This window comes from Alligator mississippiensis, chromosome 5, assembly GCF_030867095.1.
Source record: "Alligator mississippiensis isolate rAllMis1 chromosome 5, rAllMis1, whole genome shotgun sequence".
Lineage (NCBI taxonomy): Eukaryota > Metazoa > Chordata > Crocodylia > Alligatoridae > Alligator > Alligator mississippiensis.
The window spans coordinates 158,593,478-158,606,666 of NC_081828.1; the positions used below are offsets into that span (position 1 = coordinate 158,593,478).

At 46.2% G+C, this 13,189-nt stretch overlaps 1 protein-coding gene across 1 annotated transcript in view; it reads right to left on the reverse strand.

Annotated features, from left to right (window-relative positions):
* The window catches only part of CCDC126 (coiled-coil domain containing 126), a 42,461-nt gene extending 36,632 nt beyond the window's left edge, over nucleotides 1-5,829 (reverse strand). Inside the window, exon 1 of the mRNA XM_014603067.3 lies at nucleotides 5,720-5,829. The gene's annotated coding sequence lies outside the window, so the exon portion shown is untranslated. The remainder of the gene's footprint in view (nucleotides 1-5,719) is intronic.
* Between the last annotated feature and the right edge of the window lie 7,360 nt (nucleotides 5,830-13,189).

Consider the following 13,189-nt stretch of genomic DNA (forward strand, 5'->3'; position numbering starts at 1 on the left):
GCGCGTTCACATGAGCTTGCTTTTGCCAGTGCAGCCCACCTTCAGCAACAAACCATTTTTGGCAAATAATGCACTGCACTATGGACAGGGGATAGATGCTTGTCCAGTATCTAATATGCCCCACCATCAAGCACCCTACCTTTTAAAATGCTTGGAATGTACTGTGGGTGCTCTCTGCTAAGCATTGCAGACACTGCGTCAAGTTCCCATAGTTCCAGCAGTGCTCTCTCATAATCTTCTTTTTTAGAACCTTATTCAAAACCCTTCCAGTTCCTTCTGATCCCACCCATAATTTACTCTTTCTTGCACTACTGAACATTTCGGTTTTTCTGTCTTTCCTCCAGCTTGTGTTCTCTCCATACTCAAGGACTCTGGATCTGAACAACTCTGAAAATATGCGCTTCCTTTGTACCCATGTGTGTTTCTTTTTCCTTTTTAATCATGATAATCTTTTTCATGAGTGTAGAAGGGATGGTCCCCAATTAAAAATCACTGATAAACAGATGGACAAACGTTTTTAGGTTTAAGGGGAATAGGAGATAATTTAAAGATAACTATCATAACTCCCTATACTTAGTCCTCCCCACACTGATCTGTATACAAATATAACCAGGGTCACACCTCACAAGCACTTGCTTCAGGGTTGTGCAACAGCACACATTACACCATCTATATGAAAGACACTGCAAATGTTCCAGCCACAAACAGCCCAAGTGCTGGTGTCCTGGGAGATGACTGTATGAATAGCACAGTAAATACTGTTAGACTTACTACAAGCAGCAATGATCCTCAATGGACATTGCTTTTGAGAAGGCAGAGATACCCAGAGAAGGCATCTAGTAGGGACAGCTTAAGATCACTCAAGCCTCTTCATGGGGATGGTAGCCCAAAGCTCACTGCAGGGCAGCAGAAGGCAAGTTATTGCGACAGAAGTAATAAAACTCTTCATGCAGCATGTATACTATGATCAAACAGTTGCTTGAAAATTTGAGCTAAGTAGTGCCCAAGGACAAAAAGCAGTGTCTAGGTTGAAACAAGCCAGAAGTTCTGCAAGTTGTCATTACCAGACTCTTTTGTGAGCCAGTCCAAATGAAACCCTCCTAGGCAAGCAATGATTTCTACTTCTTCCATGAATTAATCATGCAAGTAATTTGCTTTGTACTTGGGCTTTCTGATTTGAAAAGCAAAATTTCACTTAGGACTTGAAAACCTACATCCAGCAAGTCTAGACTAGCACTGATGCAAAATCATGTTTTTATCTGAATGCCCAGTTACTAGATTGCTTCAAGCATGCTTTTGTATTTCCCTGCATATTTAATCTGACCATTCACAGAATTCCTTTGCATATATTTTGCTTTCAGTTTTGAATGCACTGAACTATATTCTACTAATTTTTCTTGTCTGCAAACATTTTACCTGCACATAGCAAACAGCTCCCCTAAATTATTTGGTTGCTTCAAATGTTTATTACTTTTTGCTTACTACTGACAATGCATATTTTAAAAATAAAACTAGCTACTTTAAAACAGAATGTCTTTGTTCTCTACTTGCAGATGGCCAGCCAATATCTTGAGGGGCATGAGTTGGCAGGGACAAACATTAGAAAGGGGCATGTATCAATGGAGAAGTGTGTCACACCTACATGAGTGAGCCCCTCACCCAGTGCGTCTGCTGGATGGGTTCATCTGGGTCTAATGGTGCAGACTGACCTGCTAAAAAAGTTTCCAAGTGAAAAGCACTTAAAAGCATTTCAAAAAGAAAACATTCCAGCTAGGCAACTATGTACATCCCCTGTGCCATTCCCTGGCCAAAATGTTTCAAAACACTGCAGCCTCCTTCAGCACTCCCAGGCTGGTGCTAAAGATGGATAAAATAACGTGCAGCTCCGCTCTCAGCTCCCCAGTCTCTCTTCCCTTCAGTGATGGCAGGCGGAGAGAATGGAGAGCTAAAAAGAAGTAAACAAAGGTGGAGATTTTGGGGAGGTGTGGAAGAAGCTCTCAAATCCCCCAAAACTCCCTTCTTCCCCCTTGGACGAAAGAGGTAGAGGAGACTGGGTATGGAGAGCCCAGCTCGTGTACCAACAAGGTTCCCAGGGGTCTGGCAGGAGCAAGAGGAAGGCAATAAGCCCAGCCCCAGCTCAGCCCATCTCTTATGTGCTGTCCCCATGAACATGTAACCAAAAATTATACACATGAAAATAATACCTCTATAAACAAGAGGTATTATTCTGTGGTACTATTTTGTGATGTTTGAGTCACTTTTGGAACGTTTCAATGGGCAAGTACGTTTGTACATCTGGGCCTCTGAAACGTTTCAAAAGGCTTTTTGAGACATTTTAATCCTTATACCTGTTGGCACCCTTATCCACACACAGCCTCTGCATCCTCCATATCCATTTTTTCCAGCAAGCTTTGTTACTCTGCAGTTTTTTCCAAGACACTGGAAGGCATACACTCCGCTTACTCATGGCTTAGTAAAGGTGTCCCTGAAAAGTCTGGCATCCAGTGCCACATAGTACCAGCAGATGTGAGATGCATCCACAGATATCCATTTTTATTCAACTTCTTCTAGAACTGTCACAGTTCCTTGGCCTCCAGCCAGCATTAGAATCTGTTAGAACCCAGCTTCAGAATCTCCCTTGCAATCTCTAAACAACCATTTTATATTCCTTTGGGAATTCCCTAATCATGCTTGCACTGCTATTCTCCCCACAACATGCTGAGTAAATCCAAGAATTCAACTACATATAAATGTGATGACCAATGCTTGCTTACACATTGCTGAGTACATTTCAGCCATTTGCTTAAGTCAGGACAGATCACATTCACCTCATTATCATTTAATCATGATAAACCCCTACAAAGAACTCTGATAAACTTATTATATATATTCTCCTTGCTATCTTCAGCATCCATTAATCTTCAAATATTGCAGACAAAGCCACTGCAGACATTAAATACATGTAATTACCAAGTTATAGTTAAAGCAGGATACAAGGATTAACTGATGAAGCTAAGCATGATTTGTCCTGTTTGAAGTTGACTGCTAATATGGGTTCAGTATTATGTAAGCAAACATTTGTAGCCCTGTTCAGGTCAAACTGCATCTTGTACTGTTGAGAAGATACCCTCTATTCAATAAAGTGTTATGTTCACTGCTTCCTAAAGCAGGGGTAGGCAACCTGCAGCAGCACAAGTGCCACAGGCAACCTCTGTGTGTGGCAGACCAGGCAGAAAAGTGGCATGGAGCCCAGGGCAAGAAGCAAAAAACAGAGCAGGTGATCACTCAGGCAGGGGGAAGGGGATTGGAGTGGCTTTCCAGGAGGGTGTGAGGCTAGGTTTGGCTAGCCTCTAGCTCAGTGGGAAATAAAGTTTGGCCCCCACTGTTCTAAAACTTTCTTGTAGGTTTTTCCATTGTTAAGACAAGTTCCCAATCCCAAAGTAGTCCTGAAAATTATGCCCATGTGTAGCATTAACAAAGGGCTTTGGAAGCCTCACAAGTGAATGTTCCATAATAAATATAAGATAGCATGAAGAACCGGACCTATAGTGATACCAAAAGCAAAACATTTACACTTCTCCCATATGGTAACAAACAGATCATGACCTCAATTTATGTCTCTAAGGAAAGATACCACTTCTAGCAGATGAGTGACTTTCATTCTTACGTTAAACTGTGTGATCAGTATTAACTCAGAAGCAATAGCAGCCTCCAACTGAATGACAAACTCCTGGGGGAAGAGAAGAGAATGCAACCAACTAAAAATAAAAGGCAACTTAAATATCACCTATACAAATTTTAAGACAAACCCCTTGAACGAGGCCAGAGAAATTTAAGCATTGCTGGATACGTTTCAACAGATGTCAAAAAATGCAAGTAAATTCTTAGTAAACTCAAAATCAATGTACAAAAGACATAAAACAACAAAACAGCCCAATATAATCCAGACATATCATATGTGACAGACAAAACTGAAATAGAGTAGCGGTAGTCTACCTACAATTTAAGACTGCAGAATCAAAAAATGACAACCACTAGGAAGCATACCAGTTTATTATGCCCTTGCAAACTAGCCCATCAAAGCCCTAGATCATTTAACAGGATGGAAAAAAGTCTCTTTCTAATATTGTAGTGTGACACAAACACTACAAAATTATATTAGTGAACAGTTGTCAGGAGATTCCCAAAAGAGTATAGGGAAGAGCAAAAAGGTTATTTAGGAAGTTGGAAGGAAGTCTTATTAAGAAAAGTTTAATAAAGGTAAATAAAGGGCTACAAGAGTAGACAGGGAACATTATTCACACACGCACACACACACACCCTGAATTCCAAGGAAATTATTTAAAGGGTTATAACTAAGAGTAAAAGTTTATATCAACTCAAGACAGTTCTTGATAGTGTAGTAGTCTCTCCTAAGAATCAACAGAAGCCTTGTCATCACTTAAGAATAACTGAGAAAAAGCATTACAAAGTACAACAAAGTAAACGGTTGTGAATTTGCTTGAAAAGTTTTAATTTCTATCACATATATAAATATACACTAGCAAATTGCCCATCAAGAATAAGGGGGGGAGGAGGGCTGAGACGGAGGTGGGGGAGGGAGCTTGCCCCACTCACCCCTCTGCCCCCCTCCACCAGCACCCCACACGGACTTCTGCCTCCAGGAAGTCCTATGTTGAACTTCTGACCAGTATTAACCCAGAAGCAATAGCAGCCTCTAATTGCCTGTCAAGAAAGGGGGGGGGCAGAAGCTTGCTAACCCTAACCCTACCACTCACACCCGCCATGCCACTATCAAGAAGTCTGTCTTAACGCTGACTAGTACACTATCAGGAAGTCTATGTATATAAATTTAGACTGGCTCTTTAATGGCGCAGCAAACACATCTACCTCAAAGAATCGCTGCTGTCACATTATACAGGAATAAAATAAGGTAATACCATAGCCAGTGAGGAAAAAATAACAAAACACTTGAAGGACCCCTAAGTTAATTCTAGGTTTGGCTGGCAAGAGAATCTGACACAGTTCAATATACCAACCCAATGTAAAGGTTTTATATAAAAATAATTCATTCCATTTAGACCAAAGCATGAAAAGAGCAGCAGCACTGTCCTACCTCTAAGAAGTGTTACAAGGGGCAAAAGGAAGGTGTAAATATGTTACAGATAATAAGAGGCTCAGAGACTGCAGTCAGGAGTATTTGAAGTATACAGTCAGCTGGTCTCAGCCCCGACAGCCACCCAGAAGGAAAGTGGCAGAAGCGGGCGTGCTAAGGAAAGACAAGGGATAACGAAATTCCTCCCTCACTCCAAACCAACACAGGGGCGCAGCAATCCAAGGGCTTAAATGCGGGAGACCCCAGGGCACAAAGCAGCCGGCGGCACGCGGTGACTGGGGCGCCTTCACCTGGAGCCGAGGCGACACCGACCGCAGCGCGGGCAGGGAACAACGCGGCGGCCTGAGCCGCCCAGACCGACTCCTCCCCGCCCCCCGGACCCGAGCCCTCACAACTGCTGCGGACGGAGCAGGCCCCGAGCTCGCCCGCGGCGGCGAGCCTGTGCCCGGCCTTCCTGCGTCTGCGCGGCCCCTGCGCAGCACCTAGGTCGCCCGCTCCCCGGGACAACCGCTGAGCCGAGCCGAGCCGAGCCGAGCCGAGCCGGCACAAGAGCAGCGGCTGCGGACCCCCCGTCCCACCGCGCGTCCCCGGGAACCCCCTCACCTAGCGCTGCCGCGCGCCGCAATCCCGGACGCCGAGTCCGTGGGGGCACCGAGCCGCTCGCGCTCCCGGGCTGCCAGGCATCGCGGCGTCGCTTCCGCTCCCAGCTGGCCCCACCCCCGCCTAGCGCGGCCAGACACATCCCACAACTCCCTCTCCCCTTGCCGGGCAAGGGACAGCGCATGCGCAGGCTAACATTCCTCTGTGCGCGCGCGGCCGTGGTGATTGTCATGCAGGCAGCGCTTGTCCTGCGCCCCGCACGGTTTCGTTTCTAGTCTTTGATTTAGCAGTAGAGCCCAGGCCCCAGGCCTGGGAATGATCCGGATTAGTGCCTCGCCTCCGCGCAGCAAGGGCTGGGTCAGGGCCGTTACGGTTTGAACGCTGTAAATCAGTGTGACTGCGGGGTATGTCCCGGACTGACTGCCCGGGGGCTCGCTCGGGTACCCCGCGTGCCTGTGACCGGCGTGCTGGATGCCGGCGGTCTAACGACCAGTTTGGTTTATTAGGAATCAGCGGTGGGGGAGAAGCAAAACAGAGGCATGTACAAAAAAAATATCCAAAATTAATGTAGCTGGATTTGCCTTGTGTTACTTACAGTATCTTTAAAAATATCTGATTTGCAACTGTAGATTTTTTTCTCCTCCCTCTGCTTTTGGCTGTGAGCCTCTCAGACCCACGTGCCTCGAGATTTCAGGTGGCACCATTGTCTCCCAGAATCCTGTGATTTTATCGTGTGTGCTTTGCTTCTTATCCCAACCTTCTCCTCAAGCAAAGTAATGCACAGCCTGCTGCAAATGACTCAGGAGTGTATTAATTACTGTTCCATCCTTGTATTTCATCATCGTCAACTAAGATACTGTTATTCGTGACAGATCTTTCAAACTGGGCTTGATGTATTAATTACCTTGGCTGAAGGGGTTACCCTGAAGTCAGCTCAGTCTGCTCTAAAAAATATTGGTCTTAATATTAATTGTATCATTAATAAAATATGACATAGACGGAGTAACTGATGTGTTACATAAGGCCTTGCCTTGCCCTGCTAATGAGGGTTGCCTTCAGTGTGAGCCAGTGGTTCAGTTCAGTGGGTGAATTCACCTTATGTCCCAAGCAGCCTCCAGAACTTTTCTCAACTTAGCAGTGCCCTCACACAGAACCTAAGACATCCAGCATTTTACTGCAGGAGTTTCAAGACTTTATCCCAAGTCCAGCTCAGGGGTCTCCACCTTTCCAGGGTCAAGGCACAACCCCCTATTCCCCCCGCCCCCCCCTGCACCACTAAGCACCACTTTTGAACACAATGGCACATTGTGATTCACTCATGGGCTAAGAGCAAGTCTACTCGGTCTAATAAAAGATATCACATTTCCTCCAATAACTTTGTCTGCCTATGTCCTTAGATCAACATGGCTATAACCAATACCCCCGAAACATGGAAGATGCCAAATGTTGCTATTGAAATAGAAACTTCACAACATGAAGAAGAAAGAAGCCAAACTCAACAACTACTCAGTTAGTCTTGCTGCACTTAAAAAAGTGGGATTTTAAACCTAGAGCTTTAAAAATTGACACAACACTTGGTTGATGAATAGCAGAAAGGCTTGCTTTAATAACTACCAACAAACTAAAACTAAATGACAGAAAAACAAAGACTTTTCCTTAATATTCAATAAGTGAGCTATTACAGTCCTTGTATTATCTTAGCTGCAAAGAGATCTTTACCCAATGCAGGCAGGAACTGGTTTTTGCACAGCCTCACTGCATGGATCCTTCACTTACCAGCTGGGTGGCAGGATGGCTTCTTGGTCTTCCCTGGACTGCACACACCATCCTGGCAGTTCTGTCTTGCTTTATACTATTTAATTGTATAGCTTCAGAACATTTTTCCCTGATAGTTGGCCAATTAAAGTCCGAGAAAAACAGGGAGGAAAAGGATAACCATCATATTACAATTGTTAAATTGCCTGGCTCCTGTTTTTGGATTTGTCTAGGTATAAAGACTTGTGTTTCTCACAGCCACTGATTAGCTTAGCAGATGCATGTGATGGGTTCTGAGTGGTCAAACAGGATGCTTAGAGACATTGGTTACTGGACCCGTCTTTGAGTATTTGTTTATCAATGGGGCAAATTGGCAACAGCTTGTACCAGTCATGGTCTGTTGAGAAAACTCCAGACATACATTGAATGATTGAGACATTTGTAACATCTTAGACATTGGATTTAAATATATATATAGTTATATAGTTATATATAGTTATATATATACATCCACTATCATAAATTTCCCATCACACCCTCAAACCGCATTAAGAAACCTGCGTACCCCTTACAATAAATGCCCCTGTTCCCCCACACCCCCACCCATTGTCCTTCCCTAACCCAATCACAGTTCCTTAGTCCAAGCCCCAATTAGGGGTTTACAGTCTCAGTTCATTCACACACCTTAGACAATGGATACCTGTTTTGAGAAATGTGAGGATGTCATATACAGGACATCTTTCCTGTATTCAATGCACCTTTTACAGGTCTTGCTTGAAATGTACAGTTAGTCTTTTGTCTTCTTTAGTTGCTAGTTCAACAGGAATGTTTATGTAGTTTCCTTGCTTTTAGTTACACTGGCTCAGCCTCTTTCTCTCTGGCTGTCTTAGCCTGGAGATACATAGATTTCATAGATTTCATAGACAGGGCTGGAAGGAACCTCGCAAGATCACTGGGTCCAGCCCCCTGCTCAAGGTGCAGGAAGTCAGATGAGGTCAAATGATCCCAACAAGACAGGCATTCAAATGTTTCTTAAAAGTGTCCAGAGTAGGTGCATGCACCACTTCTGGGGGGAGTCTATTCCAGGCCTTGGGGACTTGGACAGTAAAGACGTTTTTCTTACGCCCAACCTAAAATGGTCTTCCAGGAGTTTGTGATTATTGGACCTTGTCTTCCCTAGGGGTGCACTGGTGAATAGACGTTCTCCCAGTTCCTGATGCACATCCCTTATGTACTTAGTGAATTGCCTGTCAAGAATGACCGGGGGGGGGGTGCGTAAACGGAGCGCTGCCACCCACCGCCCCATGCCGCCACCATCTCGCAGAAGCAGGCGGAGAGGCAGGGGGTGAAGCTTGCATGCAACCACCACTGATGCCTCCACCCACCGCCCCATGCTGCTGTCACTCCGCATCCGGCCGTGCACCATGCCCTGCTCACATCCAGCCCCGCGCCACCCCCCTGAGAGGCAGCAGAAGTGTGGGGTGGTGAGTGGTGGTGCTTCATCCCTGCCTACCCCGCCCATCATTCTTGATGAATTGCCTGTCAAGAATGGGTAGTGGGGGGTGGGAATGGAACGCCCAAGAGTGAGGGTGGGGAAACGTGCACACTGTCACTGCGACCACTACCCACTGCCCTGGCACTGCCGCCGCTCCGCATCCAGCCACACACCACCCCTCTGCGTCTGACCCCGTGCTTCTCCTCACTGCTCCGCATCCAGCCCCGTGACATGCCACCCATGCTCTGCATCCAGCCCCACACCCCCCTCCCCTCCCAGAGGTGGCAGTGGCGCAGGGCAGTGGGTGTCAGCACTCCATTAATGCCCGGCCTGTCATCTTGTCACTGCACTGGGTGGAGCCACGCCCTGTTGGGAGCCATGCTCCCCAAGAGCATTATGGACAGACTAACACACAGACAGATGGACTAAGCCCTTTATATATATAGATAGGCTGCCACCAAGTCGCCCCTGGTCCTTCGCTTCTCCAGGCTTTCGAGTCCCATGGGTCCCAGCCTTTCCTCATAAGGCCTACTCCCATGTTCTTTAATTATGTGTGTGGCTTTCCTCTGGACTCTTTCAATCTTCTCCACATCCTTTCTGAATTGCAGAACCCAGAATTGGATGCAGTATTCCAGCTGCGGCCTCACCAAGGCTGAGGAAAGGGGGAGGATGACTTCCTGGGTCTTCCTGGAGATCAACCTAACACTTGGTTGATGAATAGCAGAAAGGCTTGCTTTAATAACTACCAACAAACTAAAACTAAATGACAGAAAAACAAAGACTTTTCCTTAATATTCAATAAGTGAGCTATTATTTGTTTGCTTTGCCAGCTGTGGCATCGCACTGGTGGCTCAAGTTCATCTTGTGGTCAATTGTGACCCCCAGGTCTCCTTCAGGCATGGAGCTAGTGAGAGTAGCACTACTGAACCTATAAGTATGATGTGGGTTTTTTTCTCCTGAGGTGGGGCACTTTGCATTCTCCATGTTGAATGCCATCAGGTTTTGATCCACCCACCTTGCAAGCCTGTCAAAGTCAGCCTGAATCACCAGCCTATCCTCTAGTGTGACTATGCTTCCCCATAATTTGGTGTCATCAGCAAACTTAGCCAGTCTGCTTCTGACACTAGAATCCAGATAATTTATAAATACGTTAAAGAGTACTGGTCCGAGTATGGAGCCCTGGGGAATGCCACTGGTCACCATGTGCCATGCTTACTTGGTTCCATCAACTATTACTCTCTGGGTCTGACCATGGAGCCAGTTCCCCAGCCAGCGTACCGTATGGTTGTCAAGGTTGCAGTTCCCCAATTTTATGATAAGGACATCATGAGACACCAGGTCAAAGGCTTTTTTGAAGTCCAACTATATGATATCAACCTCTCCTCCTTTGTCCAGATGCATCACCTGGTCATAGAAGAAAATGAGGTTGGTCAGGCAAGACCTACCTGCATCAAAGCCATGTTGGCTCTTTCTCAGAATGTTGCCTTCTGTTAGCCTATTGTTAATAGTCTCTTTGATGATTTTTTCCAGGATCTTTCCAGGGATTGAGGTGAAACTGATTGGCCTGTAGTTCCCTGGATCTTCCTTCCTCCCTTTCTTGTAGATAGGCACCACATTGACTCTCTTCCAATCCTCAGGAACCTCTCCCGAGCTCCACGAATTCTCAGATATCTTCACCATTGGCCATGCTATGATGTCAGTCAGTTCCTTTAGCACTCTTGGGTGCATTCCATCCAGGCCAGCTGGTTTGTAGATGTCCAGCCTCTCAAGGCGTTCCCTGACAAGCTCTTCACCAATGATGGGCATATGTTTGCCCTTACCCTGGTGATCCTGCATCTTGTCAGGCAGGCTGATCCCCTTGGGCTAGTGGAACATCTACACAAAGTAATCATTAAGGAGATTAGCTTTTTCCTGGGTGTCAGTTGTCAGCCACCTCATTTGGTTTAACAAGGATCCAATGTTGCCCTTGTTTTTTTTCTGACTTCCCACATATCTGCAGAAGCACTTTTTAGTGTCCTTGATTCCTGTAGCCAGTTTGAGTTTGGTTTCAGCCTTGGCTTTCCTAGTTCACTCCCTACAGGTGCAGGCCAGTGCTGAATACTCCCCGTTAGTGGTGTTTCCTGACTTCCGTCCTTTATAAGCTTCCCCTTTCAGGTACAGAAAGTGCATGAGTTCCCTATTGAGCCAAGGCAGTCGCATGGTCCTTTTGCTATCTTTCCTATGGGCTGAAATGGACTTCCCTTGTGCTTTGAGGATTGCATCCTTAAGGAGCAACCACTCATTATGGACTCCCCTCCCCGTCAGATCATGGCCTCTCATGGCCTCAACAACCAGCCTCCTGAGCTTGTGGAAGTTGGCTTTCCTAAAGTCAAGGATTTTTGCATTGCTGACTGATTTGCCAGCTTTGCAATAGATAGAGAAAGTGATCAACTTGTGATCACTGTTTCCCAGATTGAGCTCATTGATGCAAGAGAGGAAGCTTCATTACCAATCGGATTTGGCTGAGTGCTCTTCCCATGAGATGTCAGGGTAGTTAAGTTGCCCATGATAACCATGCAGACTCTGCCAGTGTCCTAGCAAATCTGTGGTCAAGTGACGAATGTGATGAGTGTGTCAGGTCTCTGCCAACAATTTTAACCATCACTTCTATTATTTTATGGCATGGGTCTGGTATTGGGTACCTCAAGCTCCACTGTCTCAACACCTAATGGGATGCAAGCCATTAGTGGCGTTTGATTTTCGTGTGGCAGGCTTGTTACCATAACCTAGTCTTGCCCCAGCCACTGTCTTGCATTGTTGTGCAAGAAACACTGCCCAAGCTTTCACAGTTTTTCATAGACAGCAGGTCTAATCAAATATTTGCCACATTTACCTAAATAACCTTGTCTGCCTGCTGAAAGCCGAAGGCTTTTTCCTTGCACTGCAGACAGGCTGCCCCCTACAAGAATCTACAATGCCTCTAGTGCAGGGGGTGTCAACTGAGGGTACGCATACCCCAAGAGGTACTTGAGAAGGCCCTAGGGGGTGGCGCGCAGGGACAGAGAGCCACCACCCTGCATCACCGCCTCCCAGGATCAGGGCCAGGGTGGGGTGAGGGCAGTAGCACCCCTCTGAGGGCCACACAGGTGCCACCTGGCCAGCCAAACATGGGGGGGAAGCTCACACGCTGCAGTCGCTGCCACCACCCATCACCCCATGCTGCTGTCACTCCACCTGCCTCCCCCTGCTCCACATCTGGCCACCAGGGGTACACTTATAAAAAAAGGTTGAAAACCCCAACTCTAGTGCAAGGATATCAGCTACACAAGTGATTCATAATAAGCAACCCAGCACCCTGTTTACCCTAGTACAAGCTCCCCCACAATTTATGGATTAAACTAAACAGGAGTTGGGTGCTTTAGTGCCACACTCTATAAGACCACACAATCCAGGACTGTATTAAAATGGGACAGAGTGAAATGTATTGGTACTGAGGGATGACAGAAAAGGATGATGGGAAAGAGATGGCTGACCTCATATGGAAGAGAAGGGGCTGGCACAGACGTTTCAGAGAGAAGCCCTCCAAAGAGAGCAGTGAGGGGGACAACATGGAGGATGGGGTGACAAGGACCAGTATGATGACCAGTGAAAGCACTGGAGCAGTGATGGGTGTGTGCAGTTGTGCGGTGCGAACTTTGTAACAAGACTAAAGTAGTGTAACTGTTAAAGTGTGTTTTTGGACTGTCAAGTGAACTACAGAGGTCACATGCCAAGTTATTAGAGGTACAGTTTAATATATATATATATATATATATATATATATATATATATATATATAAAAATAATAATTTTTGCCAGCCAAAAAAACCCCCGACAACATGATCCAGAAAGCTTGAGGTTGCCCAACCATGAATACATGAGTGTCGTGATGCACCACCGGACTGCTGACCTGTGCAGGACACCTGCACACCCAGAATGAAAACCCGGCCAGCATCAGTGATAAAACTTGCTCCTACAACGTAGGTGCAAGCAAAAAGCAGTAGATGGCTTCTTACAACCACTGCTCCTTGAATCCACGAGATCAGCTCAAAGAAACACATTCCCCCTAATCTGCACCATTTGTGTCTAACCTGTTTTTCATACCACGTCAGTGGAAAGCGTGAACGCAGTCCCCCACTGCCACACATTACACAGTCGAGTTTCCCACATTTGGGGAAATCGCAGGGATCAGCAAGCCCGGAATG